At 52.1% G+C, this 19980-nt stretch overlaps 1 protein-coding gene across 1 annotated transcript in view; it reads left to right on the top strand.

Moving 5' to 3' along the window:
• Positions 1 to 19980, top strand: part of ZFC3H1 (zinc finger C3H1-type containing) — an 844920-nt gene that overhangs the window by 348193 nt on the left and 476747 nt on the right. The gene's annotated exons all lie outside the window — the stretch shown is intronic.

Genomic DNA, 19980 nt, shown 5'->3' with positions numbered 1-19980 from the left:
AAGCCAAGTCATTCAACAAGTGTGTTCTACACACTCACCAAACCATCCAAATCTTACACAACTTGGGATTCACAATAAACTATCCCAAATCTCATCTCCAACCCTCTCTTTAATCAGTATCTAGGAGCCACCATAAACACCTCCACAGCCCTAGCATATCCCAATCCACTCAGGATAGCCATTATACAAGCTCTTATCACTGAATTCCAAATCCAACACACTCTTCCAGCAAGAATGTTCATGCAACTCCTAGGCATGATGGCGTCATGCATCTTCATTGTGCCTTATGCCAGACTTCAAATGCACACCTTGCAAGAATGTCTAGCACATCAGTGGAACCAGGCTCACGGACAACTTACGGATCTGGTGTTGGTGGACAGCCGCACACATCGCTCTCTCAAATGCTGAAACATAACAAACCTCTCCAAAGGGTGGCCGTTCCTAGAGCCTCTTCCACAGATAGTGCTGACAACTGACGCATCGCTCACAGGATGGGGAGCCCATCTCCTCGGCCACACCACTCGGGGCAAATGGACCACTCAACAAAAAATGCTCCCTATCAATTACCTGGAACTGCTAGCAGTGTTCCTAGAACTAAAATAATTCCATTTACATCTCCAGAACAAAACTGTCCTCATCCGGACAGACATGACAGCCATGTATTACATACAGAAACAAGGAGGCACACATTCTCTCCAGCTGTCCCAGCTCGCACAGAACATTTGGAGATGGGCCATTCCCCAGAAAATATACCTACTTGCAGAACACCTTCCAGGGGTTCACAATCAGATTGCCGATCTGTTAAAACGGGAGACTCGACAGATCCACGAATGGGAACTACATCCCCAAGTCCTAATACCCTTTTTCCAACAATGGGGCCAACCAGACATAGATCTGTTCGCCACGCACGAAAACGCAAAATGCCCAACCTTGGCCGCCAGGTTTCCCCACCCAGAGTCAAAGGGCAATGCGATATGGATGAACTGGTCAGGCAGATTTGCGTACGCTTTTCCGCCTCTCCCACTCATTCCATTAGTGGTACACAAGCTCAGGCAGCAGTCTCTCAAACTGATCTTAGTAGCTCCCACATGGGCACGCCAACCGTGGATCCCAACACTACTGGAACTCTCGCTAGTGCCACACCAAAAACTGCATCTCTCCCCGTCCTTATTAACCCAGAACCATGGAGAAATCAGACGCCCAGATCCAGGTCAACTGAACCTGGCAATCTGGCTCCTGAAGTCCTAGAGTTTGGTTATCTCAACCTACTACCAGACTGCATGAATATTATAAGCGAGGCCAGAAGACCTACCACTAGAGCTTGCTACGCTGCAAAATGGAAAAGATTTGCCATTTACTGCACCAACAATCATATAAACCCACTGGATGCATCATTTGCTACTTACTACACTTGCAAAGATATAATTTATCATACTTATCCACACGTCTCCACCTAGCAGCATTAGCAGCCTACTTACAAAATAGACCACACTTGTCACTCTTTAGAGTCCCTGCGATCAAAGCCTTCATGGAAGGACTTAAAAGAATTATTCCTCCCAGATTAGCACCCTCTCCAGGGTGGAATCTAAACATTGTTCTTACAAGGCTCATGGGGCCCCCATTTGAACCTCTGCATAAATGCGAACTACAGTTCCTCACATGGAAAGTGGCTTTCCTTATCGCGATCACATTACTCAGAAGGGTAAGTGAGATCCAGGCTTTAACCATACAAGAACCATTTTTACAATTACACCGTAACAAAGTGGTTCTTAGAACAAATCCGAAATTCCTTCCAAAAGTCATATCTCCGTTCCATCTTAACCAATCAATAGTTACCAGTATTCTTCCCAAATCCAGACTCGGTAGCTGAAAGAGCTCTTCATACCTTAGACGTTAACTGTTAGACCCGGCCTCGTAGCATAGCCATCCCTGTCCCCGCACCACATAACCTGACCCATGCACCTCACGTAGCCCCCGAGCCCACGGCCTAGCCGATCCTTCCCTCTAGAACCCACACACACCCGACCCGGACTTCCCCGTCCGTGGCCTTCCTCCTTTCGGCCACACCGGGCCCGTGTGCCCACTTCATGCACCAAGATGGCCGCCCGGCCCCAGCGCGACCCTGGCCTAGAGGCGCCACTCCGGCTGGGAGACATTGCGCTCCCATTGGGATGAGAGAGGGAGGAGCAGTTTCCATCGCACCTCTGAGCTCCCCTGGGAAGGTGGGTTTCGATCGGCCGCCGGCCTCCCCGAGGGCTGGCTCCACGCCTGCTGGGTGTCTGGGACTCCTCCCGACCCGGCCCTGAAAGGATCAAAAGACAATAGCAGGAAACCCCGACAAGCGACCCCCAGGTGACAAGACCCCTGCCTGCATAGACTCCGGACATCAAAAGAGGGGTCGTCCTGTAACAAGGGGTGCTCGGGGACTATCCGGCAGATTCGCCTTTGGAAACACCTGAGCCCTGCTGAGTGACTCGCGGCTCCCTGAAGATCGTAAGACCTCCGACGTGTGCTTGAGCCCTGCTGAGTGACTCGCAGCTCCCACAGACTCTCTTGGTCCCGCCGGACCCTGACGACGACAAGCGTACCCCCCAGCTCGAGGATTGTGAGCTGTGCGCCGGGTACGCCCCTGCATTTGATCCATATCCCCAAAGACTGTCCCGCTACCTCCTTCCCCCTCCTAGACTCTGTGAGCCTGCGCTCCATTTGTATATACTTTGCCTTGCGGATCATAAAGATCCTCCTACTCCGATCTGATAAAGATTTGTTCTTAAGAACTCCCGGTGTGGTGTCTTTGTCGTGTGGTGCCAAGGGTACGATCCTAGTTACGAGATTCCTCCCCTGAGGAGTCTCCCGCCAGTGCCCGGCTACGATAGCTTGAGGGTTGACCTCAGGCTAGTCAGTGCCCCTCCGGGCCCCTCTGAGGTCGCCTTCTAACATTAACCGCATCGCTGCTCATGACGGAACCACTCCGTCATGAGCCACGGGCGCCGTGTGCTAATGACGGAGTGGTTCCGTCAAGCTACGGCCGTTGGCGGCTGCTCCGCCCACGCGGCGCTGATTCCCCGCCTGTGCGGGCGAATAGCGCGAGTGGGCGGAGTCGTGACGGAACCACTCCGTCATGAGCACAGCGCGCCCGTGGCTCATGACGGAGTGGTTCCGTCACGAGCATTGCGGCGCCGCGTTGCCCCCCCCCCCCCCCCCCCACCACCCCCCCAGCGCTGCGGCGAAGGGGTTAAAAGAGCCCTTCTTTACTACATTGACAGAACCAAATCATTCCGCAAAACAATTTTGTCGCTTTCTCTCCACCACATAAAGGCAACCCCATTTCCAAATCTGGGATAGCTAGGTGGATAGTTAAATGTATCCAAATATGCTACCACAAGGCTAAACACACACTGACCGTTCCCCCTAGAGCGCATTCCACACGCAAAATAGGGGCTTCCATGGCATTCTTAGAAAGCATTCCCTTAGAAGATATTTGTAAGGCAGCCACATGGTCTACAACACACACCTTTACCAAACACTATTGTGTTGATGTACAGGCAAAGCAACAAGCTTCTGTGGGTCAGGCTGTCCTTAAAACTTTATTTCAAACTGCTGCAACCGATACAGGTGATCACCGCTAGGGGAGATACTGCTATATAGTCTATCGTAAGTGTTTGATGTGCAGCTCGTATGCCTCGAACGGAATATGCTACTTACCAGTATGCATCTGTTCTTGGCATGTAGAGCTGCAGAGTCGCACACGCCCACCCACCTCCCCGGGACCTGTATCTGTTCCAGCATTGTCTTACTTAGACATCACACATGGACATCTCTATCTTTTCTACAAACTCCATTTCCCATCATGGCGAAAAGAAAATCTAACGATGGAGTTGATGCCCATGCGCACTGTCGTCCAAGGGAGGAGTAACTTATCTTGTTACCAAAGACTTCTTCCGAAGACGACGACAACCTGCAAGCATCCAAGCCCAACACCAGATGGCGATCTGCTATCCTAAGTGTGTGACTGCAGCTCTACATGCCGTGAACAGATGCATACTGGTAAGTAGCATATTCCTTTCTTCCATAGGGCAACATTGGCTGGTCTCTTTTGGAAATTTCTTCTAAGGTTGGAGTTTCTAAACTTTAAAATATTCACCTAAAATCAACCGAGTAACGAAAACACTCATCTGCTATTAGGTGAGCCCCCAGTGCTGGATCTTGGTGCCCAGCACTGACCCTGAGAAATACTTACAACTGTACTTACCAGTAACCCACTTTTCTCCCATAGGAAATCATTGACTGTTTTTCTGTGAAACTTCTAAGTGTCAATTTCTGCAAACTTTAAATATTCTTTAAAAATCGTATAATATCTGAAAACGTAATTACTTGCCTGTTTTGGATAAAGGTCCCAGTACTGAGTCTAGGCACCCAGTACTGGATTACAAAAGTAACGAGAACATACTATACCTGCAATTTGAATTTTCTGCCAAAGGGAATCATTGACTGTTTTCTATCAAATATATAATAAGTGTCAACTTTTAAAATAGCAAAATATTGTCTACAAATCACAGAAATTAAGTCGACTTATCACTTGATTCCAAGTACTGACCCAGGACTGAATCTAGGATCCAGTTCTGGAATTCTAAAAGTAATCCTAAAAGTAATCTGTTGCAAATAACTTGAGTCTTCCATTAAACTCAATGCAGTATTGTGTTTAAAATAGTGTTGCCTATTGCAACCACTTGTAACTGTTTACAAAAGTCAATTGCATATTGCAAAAGTATTTATATAAAGCATCTCATGCTGAGAAAGTATATTTTAATACCTATTGTTGGTTCCAAAATAAAACAAGCAAATATTTTTATATATGTAAACAATTGGCCTAGAGTTCAGTTATTGTGTGTGAGACCATTTGCTGAGTGTGTACAACAAATGCTTTACACTGTCCTCTGATACTGCCTTACTGCTCGACCAAGCTACCACTTTAGAGAGTAAGGTTATATCTAACTTTAGCCTCTGCCAAACCTCTGTGGACTCTGTACACCCTGTACCTATTTGGGAAAAGTATATACAGAGCCACTTTCTCACCCATCGGTCCCCTCCTGTATAAAACTTAGGTTTAAAGCGGAGAGCAGCGTATTCAGCTCTATCCAAGTCCAGGCTAGCTAGTTCAGCTCGCGCTCTCTTTAACTGCTGCCATACCTTGGGGGGCTCCCATTTGTTTGTGGATCCCTTATAATTCTGAAACCTGCATGGAACCCTCCTCCTTTTTCCCCCCTGCGTAGCTTGTTGTCTTCGGAGGACATAGCTATAAAGTCGCCACTAGTTTAAGTGTTTTCTCACAGGGATGCTATGGAGGTTTCTTGGGTGCCATTTACAGCTAAGAAGTCCTCTTGCGTCTTAGTGAGGCAGGCAATGACTTCAGGGTGGTGAAGGAGTGCATCTCTAAGCCTCCAGGAGTATGATGGTCGAGGGGTGGGGGGAGAAGTAGTAGTTGTGGTCAAGGCTGCATGATCCGTCCTGTGTGAAAGAAAGGACCGGAACCCCAAGATGTAGTCTTACTGGCATAAGTCCCGCGGGCGTGGGAGTAGAAGGTGTAGTCCGTTGTATGGGGGTGAAAGTGGCACCACACGTCAACTAACCCCAAGTCATGGAACCACTGTCTGCCGCTGTCAGAGAAAGCCCCAGTCTGTCCCAGCCTCTGAGCCGAACGGTCCAAGTGGCCATTGAACACAATGTTCAGGTCGCCCCCCCAGGAGTATTTGCCAGTTCATGGAAGATATCAAGTCTGCCACAGCTTCATGGAGGAATGTCTTCTGGCCCTCGTTAGGAACATAAATAGTGGCTAGCGTAAGCGTGTGCGTCCCAAGGGTCACGGAGTGTGCCAAAAGCCTCCCATTGATCTGATGCCTTTGCCCCCACCACCCAAGGAAAAGTGTGGGATATAAGGATAGCAACCCCCACCCTCTTAGTGGGGAGAGAAGATGAGTATTGAGGTGGAAAGTCCTTCTATCGCAATCTGTGCGTGTCGCTGTGCAACAGGTGGGTCTCTTCCAATAAACAAATATGGGATTTGGAGTTCACCAAATAGGACAGGATAGCCCTGCGTGTGATAGGGTTATTTGGCCCTTTCACATTTAGGGTCAGAATTTTAACACTTGTCCAGGAGGGACGGTGGGGGCAAAACGCTGCAGGTGCAAGAAGGTAGATCGCGCTTATCTCGCATGGGGCGATATGGGATCGCAGATCAGGAGGCCTGGCTAGGTGGAGGTCGCGCACATGCTTGGAAACCAAAAGAAGCGCAAAGAGGGGGAGAGAGAACCCACTAAATAGAACAACAAAACCCCAACATAGCAAAAACATTAGTGTGATGAAGAGTAGCAAATAGTCAATGTCCGTAGCTTGCAACTCCCTGGAGTAAGAGTAAAGGGTACCCGTGGCCTGCGGCATCCCCCAGGCAAAGCCCATGCAAATGTCTAGTGTTCGCAACAACGGGCAGAGGTGCTGGCAACAAACCGTCCGATCTCTGCCTGGGCAACTCCATCTTCACGCTGAGGATGCTCCTGTGAGATGCCAGAACCGCCTGTTGCTCTCTGGCCTAGTGTCCGGATCAGGGTGTGTTGACAGGTTAGGGGTTTGATGGTTGTCCAGCCAAGACCACTTTGGTGTCTGAGAGTGTGGTTGTTCTGGTGCGGCTTGTCCGATGAGGGATACTCGATGTCCAGAAGTTTGTAGGCTAAGGAGCGAATTTGTCTCCGTTCCCCCTTGAAGTGAAAGATCAGTCTGAAGGAGTGCCCCAGAAGTACTTGATAACAGCATCTCGAAGGTAAGACGTGATCGGACGGAAGGATTTGCGCTTGAGTAAGGTGGAGGCTGCCAAGTCCTGGAATAGCGTAGGCTTTTGACCTTTGTAGGTAAAGTCTGTGCAATGCCGGACCTCACGGAGGATCTGCTCCTTTAGCTGGTAGTCGTGGACACAAGTCAAGATGTCCGCTGGGGGAGCCAGAGCTGCCTTCTTAGGCCCCACCCTGCGGTTGCAATCCAGTTTGATGGAGAATTCAGGGGATTCGCCCCGGATGGAGCCGAAGAGGTCCACCACTAGTGCCTTGATGTCGCCGTCCCCCTTTTCCCTGTGCCATGCCACGGATGCAGATATTATTCCACCGGGACCTGTTCTCCAGGTCCTCCGTGTGGGCCTGGAGGTCCAGGTTCTGTTCCTGCAGCTTAAGGACTTCCTGTTGGAGGCTCTTGAGTTCTTCATCTCGCTTGCTTTGTGCTCTTCTAAGGTGTTGATCCGTTCCCCCAGGGAGTCCCACATATCTGCCGACAGCTCACGCTTCATGGTGGAAAAATCCTCACGGAGGGAGAACAGCGACTCCTGGAAGGATCGTCCGACCGGGGCCTCTGGGCCCTCAATGCCTTCAGCCTCGTCCGAGTGCTTCACTGTGAGCTGGCCCTCCACCTGCTGTACTGTCGGTTTGAGCAGCAGGTCTTTCACAATCTGTCTTTCTTGCCTTTTGAGGCCGCCATTGCGCCGCAGCGTTGGTGACTCCCAGGGCGGATGCGGGACTGTTGTGAAAGACCCTGTAGGCAGGGGGGTGCAAAGATGTGAGGTGTTACTGGAGCTGTCACTGTTACAGTAGTAACACCCCCACAATGTACCACTGTCGCGTTGGGCTCTCCCCTCGTATTGTCAGTGTGGGGGAGGGGGTGCTTCGCATTCACCTGGGGCCCAACGCCGAGGCCCCTCTGTTGTGGTGTTGTCCTGCCCTTGTCTCGCCGCCGCTCTCCCCTCCTACTGAAGCCCATGCTCAGGCTTCAGTCTCCTCGGGGCCAATGCAGTGATGCAAGAGGCAGTCTTGAGGCTTGTGGGCAGGCGAGCTCAGCCAATTTTCCTCAACCTGGGACGCTTGTGCATCCGTATGCGCAGCTGCCCCAGGGGGACTGATGTGCAGCTTGGGTCGTTAAGGCCTCATCACAGGCCTCACCTCCAGCATGGCCCTGTGGACAGTGCGTGCGCCTCCTCTAAGCCTCAGTCTCCAGTCGCCCTTCTGGGGGTGCTTTTCCTGTCCGTTGCTCTGAGGGAGGTCTTAGCTCATCAAAGAGCCGTGCATGATCTCTGCTCAGCCAGTGCAGGCGCCAGTGCAGGCGTCACCTTCGGGCTGCTAGTGAAGAGGCCCACAGAGCCGGGGCCTCATGTAGTGCATGCGGCCCGGGCCCGCTGCTGCCAACGCAGATGTGGACCCACTCTGCGTGCGGCTTAAATTGCCGCTCGAGTCGTGGTGCTGGTGTGGTCCCCCTGTTAGTCACTGGGACCTCCTGAGAGCATGCCCAGGCACCCCCGCGCCAAGCCTTCCACAGCGACCTTCAGCCAGCCGCTGTCATGTCCTGGGCTGCTCTGCGGTGGGTCAGGAGCTGCCGCCGTGGCCGGGATTTGGCCCTACTCGTCCTCCCTGAGTGTAGGACAGCACCTCAGAAAAGTCCAGGCAGGCTCTGGATCCCTCCCACTGCCGAAATTGCAAAAATAAAAACCTGGCGGGAGTGGAGAGTGACACAACTACGTCCTACCAAGACGCCATGTTGCCCCCCCCCCCCCCCCCCCCCCCGACCTTCCCCCCCCAAATTGTTATTCATTTATGGCAGCATAAAACAAGCTGTAGATGTTAATATTTTACTGGATTAGTTTCCAGCAGAAAGTTACTTAAATTGATATACATGTTGATTTACAGTACCTAAACTTAATTGGTCCATTTATCTTTGGCACAACTTCTCTATACTATACGATTTTATAGTCCTAGGGAATTGTTATATCTAGGGTCTGGTCTACTAGGTTTAGTGTGCATGCAAGTATCCTTCCTGCTTCTGGTCAGCTGACCTTTGTCTTCTAACCCATTGCCCAATAGTTTTACGTTGCAATCTTCCTATGGACCAAAGCTTAATAACACCTTTTCTTTGTCTGCTCCATTAGACGAATTGGAAGCAGGCTGCTGCAGGACTGAAAAAAAACGAGTTTGCAGTAAAGCTTGAAACTTTGTTCTTGCAAATCAATGTGCCCAATTGCCTGCTATTTTCATGCCATGTGGGAGATGGGATAATTTGTGGTCCCTATCTTTCTGGATCACATGAGTGACCACTTTGAAAATTGGTTTGTGATGTTTTCCGCCCTTTCAAAGAGCTTCTTTGATCTGGACTTGACACACAGAACTCAGTAGCCTGGTGAATCTGTTCCTTGGTGTCTGAACACTGATACACTTGGTTATACCCTTTGATGGCTCTTGCCTCTTTGATGGCTCTTGCCTCTTTGATGTGAAGGCTAATGCAGCCCTTGAAGTTTACCTGGAACATGTCTCTTTCTACTGTAGAGGATTTGGTTCTTCCTGCGTGTAGGTTACATAGTCAGTATGGACATTCCCATGGCTGTTTGAGATCCTTCTTGTAGGAGGTGTCAAATTACTCTGTATTAGGCAGTTGGGTAAATCCTCTTGGAGGCAGAAAGTGTGATGACTTTGAGGTGTCCATAGCTCAGTTTCAGGAACCTCCTTCCTTCTCTTTAACATCCTATTCCAGACCATCCTTAGCATGTTACATGTGGGAATGGCTGTCCTTCCTGATGATCAACTTGGGTTTGCTACTGACTGTTCCACTTCATTGTTCAGGTGATTGTGCCATTTGTACTGGTGCAGGGACCTGGCCGTTGAGCCTGTCGGCTCTAGGTGGACCTCATGGCATGATGTCGGCCAGTTTGTTTCTTTGCTTGCTGACTTCAAAGGTGATTGACGTTCCACTTTATTGTTAGCTTTTAAGTGTAGTTATTGTGAGTTTGCCTTTCCTCGGATAATGCTTTGGAGTTCGATGATTGTGTGGTGTCTTTCTACTTACAGGACAGTACATTCCTTATCTGGTCAAACAGCTTCACCCAAATGTTTCTACTTGGTTGTAGGAAAGTGCATCTTTTGGCATGGCTACCCCCACTTTTTGCCTGGTATTTACAGTGCTCTGGGTTCCTGCTAACCAGGTCCCAGTGCTCTTTCCCTAAAGCGAAGTGTGAGAAAGTCCCCTCTTTCTTGCATGGTATGCCCCCACTTTTTGCTGAATAGCTGATGTACTTTGACTGAGTGTGCCCTGGGCTCCTGCCAATCAGGTACTCTGGGCCTGTGTTCCTTCCCTAAAATTGCATTGAAGCCTAAAACCCAATTGGCATCTCTGGCCACATGTCAGTCCCTGGTAAATGGTACCATAGGAACCCAAGGCACTGTGACAGAGACGGCCCATAAGGACTGCAGCACTTTTTGTGCCACCCTTAGAGGCCCTGTACCCTGACACACACACTGCCTTTGCAGGCTGGGTGTCTAGGTGCAGAACAAAACAGTAGACATGGCACACATCCTTGTGTGCCATGCCCACAAACCACTGCCCTGGCATACATCAGTCACCCCTCTAGCTGGGTGCCCTATGCCAGTGGTGAGGGTACAGGTGCATGAGCCCTGTACTCCTACAGTACCCATGTCCGTTCCTGGGCACTGTAAGTGCAGTGCTGCCGTTATGAGTATATGGTGCTGGGAGGTTGTCATTACGAACTCCACAGCACCATAATGGCTACATTGAAGACTGGGAAGTTTGGTATCAAACTTATCAGCACATTAAACCCACACTGATGCCAGTGTGGGATTTAATGTAAAATGCACGACAGAGGGCATCTTAGAGATGCCCCCTGAAACTCTACCAACTCCCAGTGACCTGACTGAGTGGCTGCGCAGGCTGCCACCACCAGACATATTTCTGGACCTCTGGGTTGAGAGCTTGCTGCTCTTCGGGGGGCCTGAAACAATGCACATCCTGGGACGAGGTGCCAAGCCGCCTCCCCCAGGATGGGCAGGGTTCACGAAAGAGAAGCTTCAAAGGCAAGTCGCCTTTGTGAGCTTCTCCAGACCATTTGCTGCTTTCAGCAACTGGTCCCCACTGGTTCTACCCCCCACTTTGCGCAGGAGAACCGGCGGGAAAAACAAGTGAGGAAGAGAGGTGTGCCCACCTCTGCCAACTCCACCCCTAAGGTGGGGGATGCAAGGTGAAGCACAACCTCTAGTCCCCACCATCTGAGGATGGGGGGACCCAGCCAACCAGGGACAGGCTTCTGCCCCCCTCCCTCTGGAGAGTGGCAGAATAGGGGGTGCACCCACCCCAGGGAAGGGACCCATTGGTCCCTGCCCTTTACCTTCCTGTAACGCCCCTAAATTTAGTATTTAGGGGCACCCTGAACCTTCCTTCCTCAGATCCAGCAACCACAAGTAAAGAAGAGAAGAACGAGAAGCCACGCAGAGCTAACAAGAGGACGACGCCCTCTGATTTGGCCCCAACCCGACAGGCCAGTCTCCCCTCGAACCTGCTCCTGCGAAACCCCGGCGTGTCCAGCAGCCAGCAACCTCAAAAACCCCGGAGGACCTGCCTGCCTTCACTTTAAGGGCTGTTTCTCCCGTGAACACCGGATGTGTTTAAACTGCAGCTTCTGGTGCCAGCCAGAAACCGATAATCCAGCCCACTCTGGCATGAGCTAGAGTAGAAAAAATACCACGAGCAGGTCACCCCGGCGATCCTGACCTGAGATCCGGCGACCCTTGACCTACCTCAAGCCTCCTGACGACGCCTGCAGCCTCAATCCAGAGGACCCCCCCCCCTACTGTGACCAGAGCAGGTAAGAAAATCCGACGTCCAAAGACACCCCTGCACCGGAGGCCCTCGGCATGGTGTGCCCAACCCAGCAGTGCCTAACCAACCCTCAACATCCCAACTTACCCCTCGAAGTGGTGGTCACTCCTGGAAGATCCTCGTCCCCGAACCTGCAGTTTTTCTTTGTCCCGGAGAATCTCCATTAAAATCAACGGGGCACCCGGCCGCCCTAGTGCCTCTGAGGGTGCCCCTTTTGTGCTAACTTGGTCCCCAACTTGCCCTGAGCTTAACCCTAGGCGCTTTGCTCCCACAACCCTTTGGCCTGCTTGCCAGCCGCCACCAAACGGAGCCCCCCTATCCTCCATGGGATAACATCGGGTCTCAACACACTGCATCCGGTTGCCTGAGTGCCGCTGAGGGTGCAACAGTGCATCACTGACCCTGGGAGACCCCGGAGTCTAACCCCAGAACCCTAACTCAAAAGACTGATTACTTACCTTGAAACCGATAACTCCTTTTGTCTCATGGGATAACATAGACACTTTTTCTCCCAAAAAGTGTCGGCTTTTAAAAACTACAAATATTCCTTAAAAATGTGCTGATTAACCAAAACGCATTTAAAAAAAAATAATAATTTCAGGAAATTTCCCAGTGCTGAATCCAGGATCCAGCACGGAGTAAGAAACTTTTAACAATAACCTAACTTACCTGCTAAGTGAATTTCCTCCCATAGGATAACATTGGTGATTCTATTAAAAATCGTACCTTTTAACCAAAACGCATTTCCTCAGCTGTTTTCAGGAAAGGTCCGAGGGCTGAATCTAGCATATAGTCCTGTGGTAGCAAAAGTAATCTGAAAAGTAATTAACTGCATTTTTACTTAAAAAGCCCATTCAATTTAATGTACTATACCTGCAATGTGTTGCAAACTGCTTACTTAAAACTGTGACCAAAACCAGTTGAAGTTAAACTGCAATTTTGGACTGTGTTCATACTAGTAATTTACTACTGAAATGTATTTATATGCTTACCTGTACCAGGCTTGCTTGGTTCTAGAAATAAAGTAACAGTATATTTTTTTTATACGAAGCAATTGGCCTAGAGTTCAGTTCTTGTATGTGGATTCATTTGCTGACTGAGAGTGTACAACAAATGCTTTACACTGTCCTCTGATACTGCCTTACTGCACGACCAAGCTACCACTTTAGAGAGTAAGGTTCTATCTAACTTTAGCCTCTGCCAAACCTCTGGAGACCCTTGGACTCTATACACACTGTACCACTCTTTGGTGCAGTATATATAGAGCCAGTTTCTTACACGAAGTAACTGCACAATGTTTCCCCAGTTGGCAAGACCTTCAGCACTCTTGTAAGTCCCAAGTAAATGGTACCTATGACACCTAGGGCATGGGTACTAAAGAAGGTACCTAAGGGCTGCCGCATGTATTGTGCCACCCTAAAGGACCCACCACCAAACTCCAGAAGACTGCCATTGCAGGCTGCGTGAAATGGTGTAGACGGAAGTGAAAACACACCGGGGTTCCATGCCCACGTACACTGTATGCAATATATGCAAGTCACTCCTACAGCCTTCCTTTTAGCCCTAAGGCAGGGTGCATTATATTAGATTTGAGGACCTCCCTGCATAAGCTGCCACTGTGCTGTCAAGCTCAATTGCTATTTAGTACAAGTGAATAGGCAAGCCATCTAAAGTATGTGTTCGAGGCATGTGGGCTGCTGAATTCATATCTGTGCATAGATCGCCGCCTAGTGTTGGGTCCGGATGATTGCATATTGTTTTTTTTTTTTTTTTTTTTTTTGAAAATTTTATTGAACAATAAATCAATTACAAGCATGGGCCTACAACCACCAGGGCCGGCCGCTAGATTCAGACAGGATCATACAGATGTTAAGGCAGTAGTCGACTCCCGGGGCCCAGCCCCGTACATGGCTCCGGATAGTCCTAGGGAAGCAGGATACATAGATTTAACATAAATAACAAATAAAAACAAAAGGCGAGGCGTAAGGGCAAAAGATGTGGGTCAGGCTACATCCGGGGGACTCTACTTCAGATCTTCAAATAGCTATCAGGAGAAAGGAGTACTGATAGGTCGGGGGGGGGTCACGGGAGAGGAACGTCTATATTCGGTTATTCCAAAAGTCGCAAGGAACCATCAAGGGTCAGGGGGACAAAGCAATATCGGTGTCCACTAGGGGGGGAATACAGATACCCCCACGATACGCGTTCCATTGCCCCCAGATTCTACCCCATGCCCCCGGTTTACCACGAGCCACATACAGTCTTCTCCCTGAACATGCACCAGTCCCTGTTCTCCTTCCATACGGACACGGTGGGAGGCCGCTGGGAACCCCAAAGCTGCGCTATATCTCTCTTGGCAATCATGTTCCCCAGGGCCGCCCACCGAGTCTGAGCCGCGTTATAATCATTGGGCTCCCACACATTCAGGACACAGCGACGCACCTCCGGCAGCAGCACAACCCCGGTGACTTGTCCCATGACCACGTGAACCCGGCGCCAGTATTCCGCCACCTCGCGACACTCCCAAAGGATATGGAGAAAGGTGGCTCTGAGTCCACATCCCCGCTTACAGAGCCCGTCTTCAGAAAATCCCATCGAGACCAAACGGGGACCCGTCACATACACCCGGTGGAGAATCTTGAGTTGGACCAGGCGGAGACGGGCTGGAATGGCCACTTCCTTGGGGGACGACAGTGCGGACTGCCAGTCCTCGTCGTCCAGTTCCACCCCATCCCCCGTCCACGCCTCCCGGAGGCGCACCAAGAGGTCAGCCCGATTATTGATAAGTTTTTTATAAATTAATGAGATAGTACTGTCGGGGACATGACCATCGAGTATGCGGTCCTCGAGGGGCGAAGAAGCCGGGATCTTGGTCCCCTCCCCAAAAACAGAGAGCAGGGCGTGCCAGATCTGGGCGTAGCGGAAGAACTCCCTTTCCGTAAGTTCGTATTCGCTCTGGAGCGCCGCGAATGTTTTAACCGCACCCTTAGTCCATAAGTCTCCCACTCTACTAATACCAATCGTGTCCCAACGTTCAAACCCCTTCGTTGTCCAGAGGCTTCCCAGGCGGTCGGAGGCAAACAGAGGAGTGGCACATGTTAATCGCTCACTCCAGCCCAAGGCTACATTGGCCGCCTTCCAGATCCGTACCGCAATCTTAGTAGGGCCCGTAAGGGTCCGTCCAGCCGAGCTGGAGTAAAGTGCCCTGTTATAGTTTCCGCCGGGAAGCAGGAATTTATCCATCTCATACGCCGGATTCAAGCCAGGCGCATACGTGGCATGGTTAATGGCCGATAGCTGTGAGGCCCAATAATACCTGCGAATGTCGGGAAGCGCGATGCCCCCGTCGTACCAGGGGGGAGTAAGCTTTGCCAGAGCGATACGCGCCCGTCCGTCCCACACCAGTCTTCTCTGCAGGCTCTCCACCTCCCGAAAGTAGGACACAGGAATAACATCGAAGGAGTTCTGAAGTGCATAGAGAAATCTGGGAAGGGACATCATTTTAAACAGTGCTGCCCGACCCAGCGGGGACAAGGGCAGCTTACACCACCGAGCCGTGTCCTCCCTCAGACGCCGAAGTGGAAGCAGGAGATTCTGCTCATAGCGAGCCACCGGGTCCATCGAGACGTATATTCCCAAGTATTTAAAGCCGGACAGAGATAATTGGATCGGAAGCCGAGGCGGCAAGAGAGGAGGGTCACCGGAGATAGGTTAGACACAGGATTTAGACCAGTTGATCGTTAGACCCGAATTTCTCCCAAAGGAAGTCAGAACATCAAAGAGAACATCAAGCGACTGCCGCGGCGAGGTGAGATACAGGAGAATATCGTCCGCATACGAGACCCGATCCTCGAAGCCCGGGGCCCACCGGATCCCTCTGATCGAGGGCTCCCAGCGGAGCCAAGCGGCGAGCGGCTCCAAGGCAAGAGCAAAGAGCAGAGGGGACAACGGGCACCCCTGCCTCGTACCCCTACCGAGAGCGAAGGGCCGAGAGACCCGCCCATTAACTACCACCTGAGCCATGGGTCCCGTGTAAAGAAGCTTCACCCAGCCAAGAAATCCCTCCCCAAAGCCGAATTTGGTCAAGACAGCCCAGAGGAATGGCCACTCGATGGTATCAAAGGCCATCGTGGCGTCTAAAGAAACCAGCACGGCTGGTTCGGAGAGGTACTCCGCCCTGGCGAGGGCGCCGTGAAGACGCCGCAAGTTAAGAGCGGTGTTACGGTGAGGGATGAAGCCGCATTGATCCGGATGAATCAAATCGCAGATGACGCTCAACAAACGATTGGCAAGGACTTTAGCCAGGATTTTAGGCTCTGCATTTAGCAGTGAAATAGGCCTGTAGGAGGCACAGCGATCTCGTGGCTTACCATCCTTGGGGATCACGACTATCGTAGCCAGACGCTGGTCGTCAGGAAGGGAGCCTACCTCAAGGGACTCCTGAAACATACGACGGAGGAAGGGCGCGAGTTTATCCGGGCGCAACTTATATAATTCAATAGGCAGCCCGTTGGGACCCATCGCCTTGCCCGAACGAAGGGACCGAATCGCAGTTGCAATTTCATCTACAGACAAGGGGGCGTCCAGCTGCTCACGGTCTTCGGCGGACAGGCCGGGCAAAGCAATATCCCTAAGCAGAAGGCAAGAGTCCTCTTCATCCCTATCAGTCACCGGGGAGTACACGGCCCGGAGGTGGTCAGCGAAACATTCCACAATCTCACCAGGCTCAGTCACACACACTCCATCCGAGACACACAGCACCGGGACCACACGATTCACTCTCTCCTTCTTATCCAGCCACGCAATCAACTTTCCCGCCTTGTCCCCGGCCTCATACAATCGACCCTGCTGCTCCCTATACATCGTTTTGGCAGCGTCAGTGACAAGAGACCTGTATTCAAACTGTTTCAGGCTGAGGGCATGGAGCCCGTCCGGAGTGACACCCGTCTCCAAGGCCGACTCCAGCCCCGAAATGTCAGTCTCCAACTTCACCACTGCCTCACTCTTGAGCTTCTTAGCCACCACTATCTGGGAGAGGGCGTGTCCGCGGATTACGGTTTTAAAGGCTTCCCACAAGGACATTGCGGACGACACCGACCCCTCGTTTTCAAGGAAGTATTGGTCCATAGCCTTAACCAGGCTGTCGCGAGTCATAGGGTCTCGCAGGTACCACGGGTTAATAGGAGCAATCCGCCCTGCAGACCGCGGCTCGGTGTCAAAGAGCAGCCACAGCGGGGAATGATCGGAAATACCCCGCGCCAGGTGCCTAACCTCTCGAATCCGACCAGTCTGTGCCGCGGGCATAAGGAAATAGTCTAACCTAGAAAGACTCCCATGCGCCCCAGAGTGAAAGGTGTACTGACATTGGGTCGGATGCATTAATCTCCAACTATCCACCAGGCCGAAGGTCTCCAGCAGGCCACCAAGCCATGCCTGGGCAGCGGGGAGGGCCCTGGGTGGGTGACGATCCAGGTCACCCGAAACCACCGAATTAAAGTCCCCGCCCATAAGCAAAAGACCTTCCGGAAGTTCAAGCAGCATTCGACCCAAGTCAGCGAAGGTGGAGTTCTGGAGGCCCGGGTGGACGTAAACTGAGACCAGGGAAAGGGGCTGTCCCTCCCACCTCCCAGTCAGACACGCATAGCGCCCTCTGTCATCCGAGATTACCCTAGTGATATCCAACGGAAGTGAGGATCGCAGGAGAATGCCCGCCCCCCTGGAACCGGTTGTGAAACCAGAATGGGCCACGAGGCGGTATCCCCCCCTGTTCATTGCATGACAAACATTGCCAACCAGATGCGTCTCCTGGATAAACACCACATCAGGAGTCAGACGATGCAAATACTGCAGTACTACCCCCCGTTTGATACGATCCCCCAACCCATTGACGTTTCATGACATCAGTCTCAACCCGTCCCCCCCCATCCCCTCCAATAGATCAAAGGCCCCCCAGTCAGTAGCACAGTTCCCGAATCTGGATAAAAATCAATACCTCGCTCTGCGAACAAAAAACACACAGCAAAACAACCCCTCCCTCCCCCCAACCCCCCCCCAAATCAAACTCCCCCCACCCTGCACCCCTGCGGGCCAGAAAACCCCCCCAACTTGCAGTGTGCCTGTCGCCCTACTAACCCCATTCTACGAAAAGACCCCGGAGGAGGAAAGGGACCCGTCCCCGCCCGCCCCCCATACAGGTCCTAGTGAAACAAAATGAACAAAAGTAGTAAAACCCAGCTGAACAATGCAAAACGGCAAAATCAAGGACCAAAAGTCACTCCAAAGGGGACCCGTCACCTTCGGCGCCTGCAGAGGGCCCGGGACGGTCACCTCTGTCCGGCAGCGAGTCCAGCCAGTCACTCACGGCCACAGGAGAGTCAAAAAAGGCAGTCCGATCCTCATGTTCCACTCGGAGTTTTGCAGGGTAGAGCATAGAGTACTTTAGGCCCAGTTCACGGAGACGACGCTTCACCCCCTGGAATCCCATCCGCTGTTTCTGGACAAGTTGGGTAAAGTCCGGATAAAAGTTAATGGATGAGTTCTCATGACGAACCGGGCCGTGGACCCGTGAGGCCTGCAGAATCGCATCTCGGTCTCTATAGTGGAACAGTTTGGCCACGATAGGCCTCGGGGGGGCCCCCGGCCGTGGCCGACCGCCCGGAACTCGATGGGCCCGCTCCACAGCAAAGAACTTACTTAGGCCTGCAGGGGCCAACTGTTGGAGGATGAGGTCCTCGACCAGGAGGTCAACCGGGCGGCTGTCGGAGGACTCCGGTACGCCTATGACACGGATGTTGTTGCGTCGGGCCCGTCCCTCGAAGTCCTCCAGCCGCCGGGCCATCCGATCGTTGACCGCCTTAATGTCACCAAGCGCGGCCTGCAGGTCCGACACATCCGTACCAAGGGTGGAGGTCCGCACATCGAGAGCCTGAACCCTCTTGTTAGTTTTGGAGAGATCTGCCCGAATTAGGGTGACATCAATTGCCACCGTGTCGATTTTACGGGCCAGGGCCTCGTATTGCGTGGCGATGGTTTCCCTGATGCCATCAATGGCGCCCATGATGTCCTGCAGGGAAAGCTCCGGAGAGACGGTCGTGCCACCACCGACGGCATCCGGGGGGGGGGGCGGTCGCTCCGGGGGACCCTCTGCCCTGAGTGTAGCGGTCCATGTTGTTGGCCTGGACCGGTCCCCCGCGGAGGGTGGCCTTAGTCTTACGCCCCTCGGGGCCCCCCTTGCCCCCCATGTGGTCACGGACACCGAAGGGGACAGCCGATCAAGAGTCGTAGGGGCACCGGCACCGCAGACCAGCGCCTCACCAGAGACCACAATATAGCGGTGCGGGGGGACCCAAGGCAATGGGCACACTAGTGGCAGGTGGAGACAAGGCCTCGCGCAGAGGCCAAGGAAACACCCCGCCACATCAAGTGCATTCGCAGGCCAGCCCCCCGAAGTCCGAAAGTGAAACCGAAAGTGGTAAAGCGGCCACTGGCACCGCACTGCAGCCGCTGTTGTTCAATTACGACACGGCTCCACGGTTCACCTTCGCCCCGGGCTCCTCCGTCGGGTGGGTCCCAAAAGTTCGAACAACGACAACTCAGGATTCCCAGGTCCGATTCGAGTTCTGAAAAGAGATACGTGCTCAGCCGGTCTTCATCTGCCAGATTCCATAAACCACATCAGGATATTCTCAGGATATATTCCGAGGAGCAGCAAGGGTCCGGGGAGCCCTGTGCTCACGCGACCATCTTGGATGCGCGCTAGGCTCCTCGATTGCATATTGTTGTCCTGGAAGAGTCTTCGAAGTATCGCGAGATAGGTGGCTCCTCCCCTGGACTACAGTGCGCATGGGCATCCTCTCCATCCTTAGATTGTTTTTTTCTGCCATTGGGTTCGGATGTGCTTATCTTAGCTCAAGTTAGGAAAATTCAGTTTAAGGCCAAAAGGCCTTTAGTTATCGTCTGTACTGTTCCCGTTCGGTATCGACTAGTTTCTTTAGTGCTTTAGCACCTTCTTCAAGCTTTTCGGATCCGCTTGGTCCGAACATCGAAGTTCGATGGAATCGAGGACTCCCTTCAAAAGATGTCCTTTATGCCACGCGAAATACCCACACATCGACGTCCACCCGGTATGCAACAAATGTCTCTCACCGGATCACGATGAGTCGAAATGTATGGCCTGTGCCCGATTCCGCTCGAAGAAGACTCTCCGGAATCGACGGGCAGCGAGATTGGAGGCGCAGCAATCGGCGCCTGCCCCAGCCAACATCTTTAGCACCGAAGACTAGGACGCCG

The sequence above is a fragment of the Triturus cristatus genome, chromosome 4_1, assembly GCF_964204655.1.
Source record: "Triturus cristatus chromosome 4_1, aTriCri1.1, whole genome shotgun sequence".
Lineage (NCBI taxonomy): Eukaryota > Metazoa > Chordata > Amphibia > Caudata > Salamandridae > Triturus > Triturus cristatus.
This window is presented reverse-complemented; position numbering and strand designations above follow the sequence as displayed.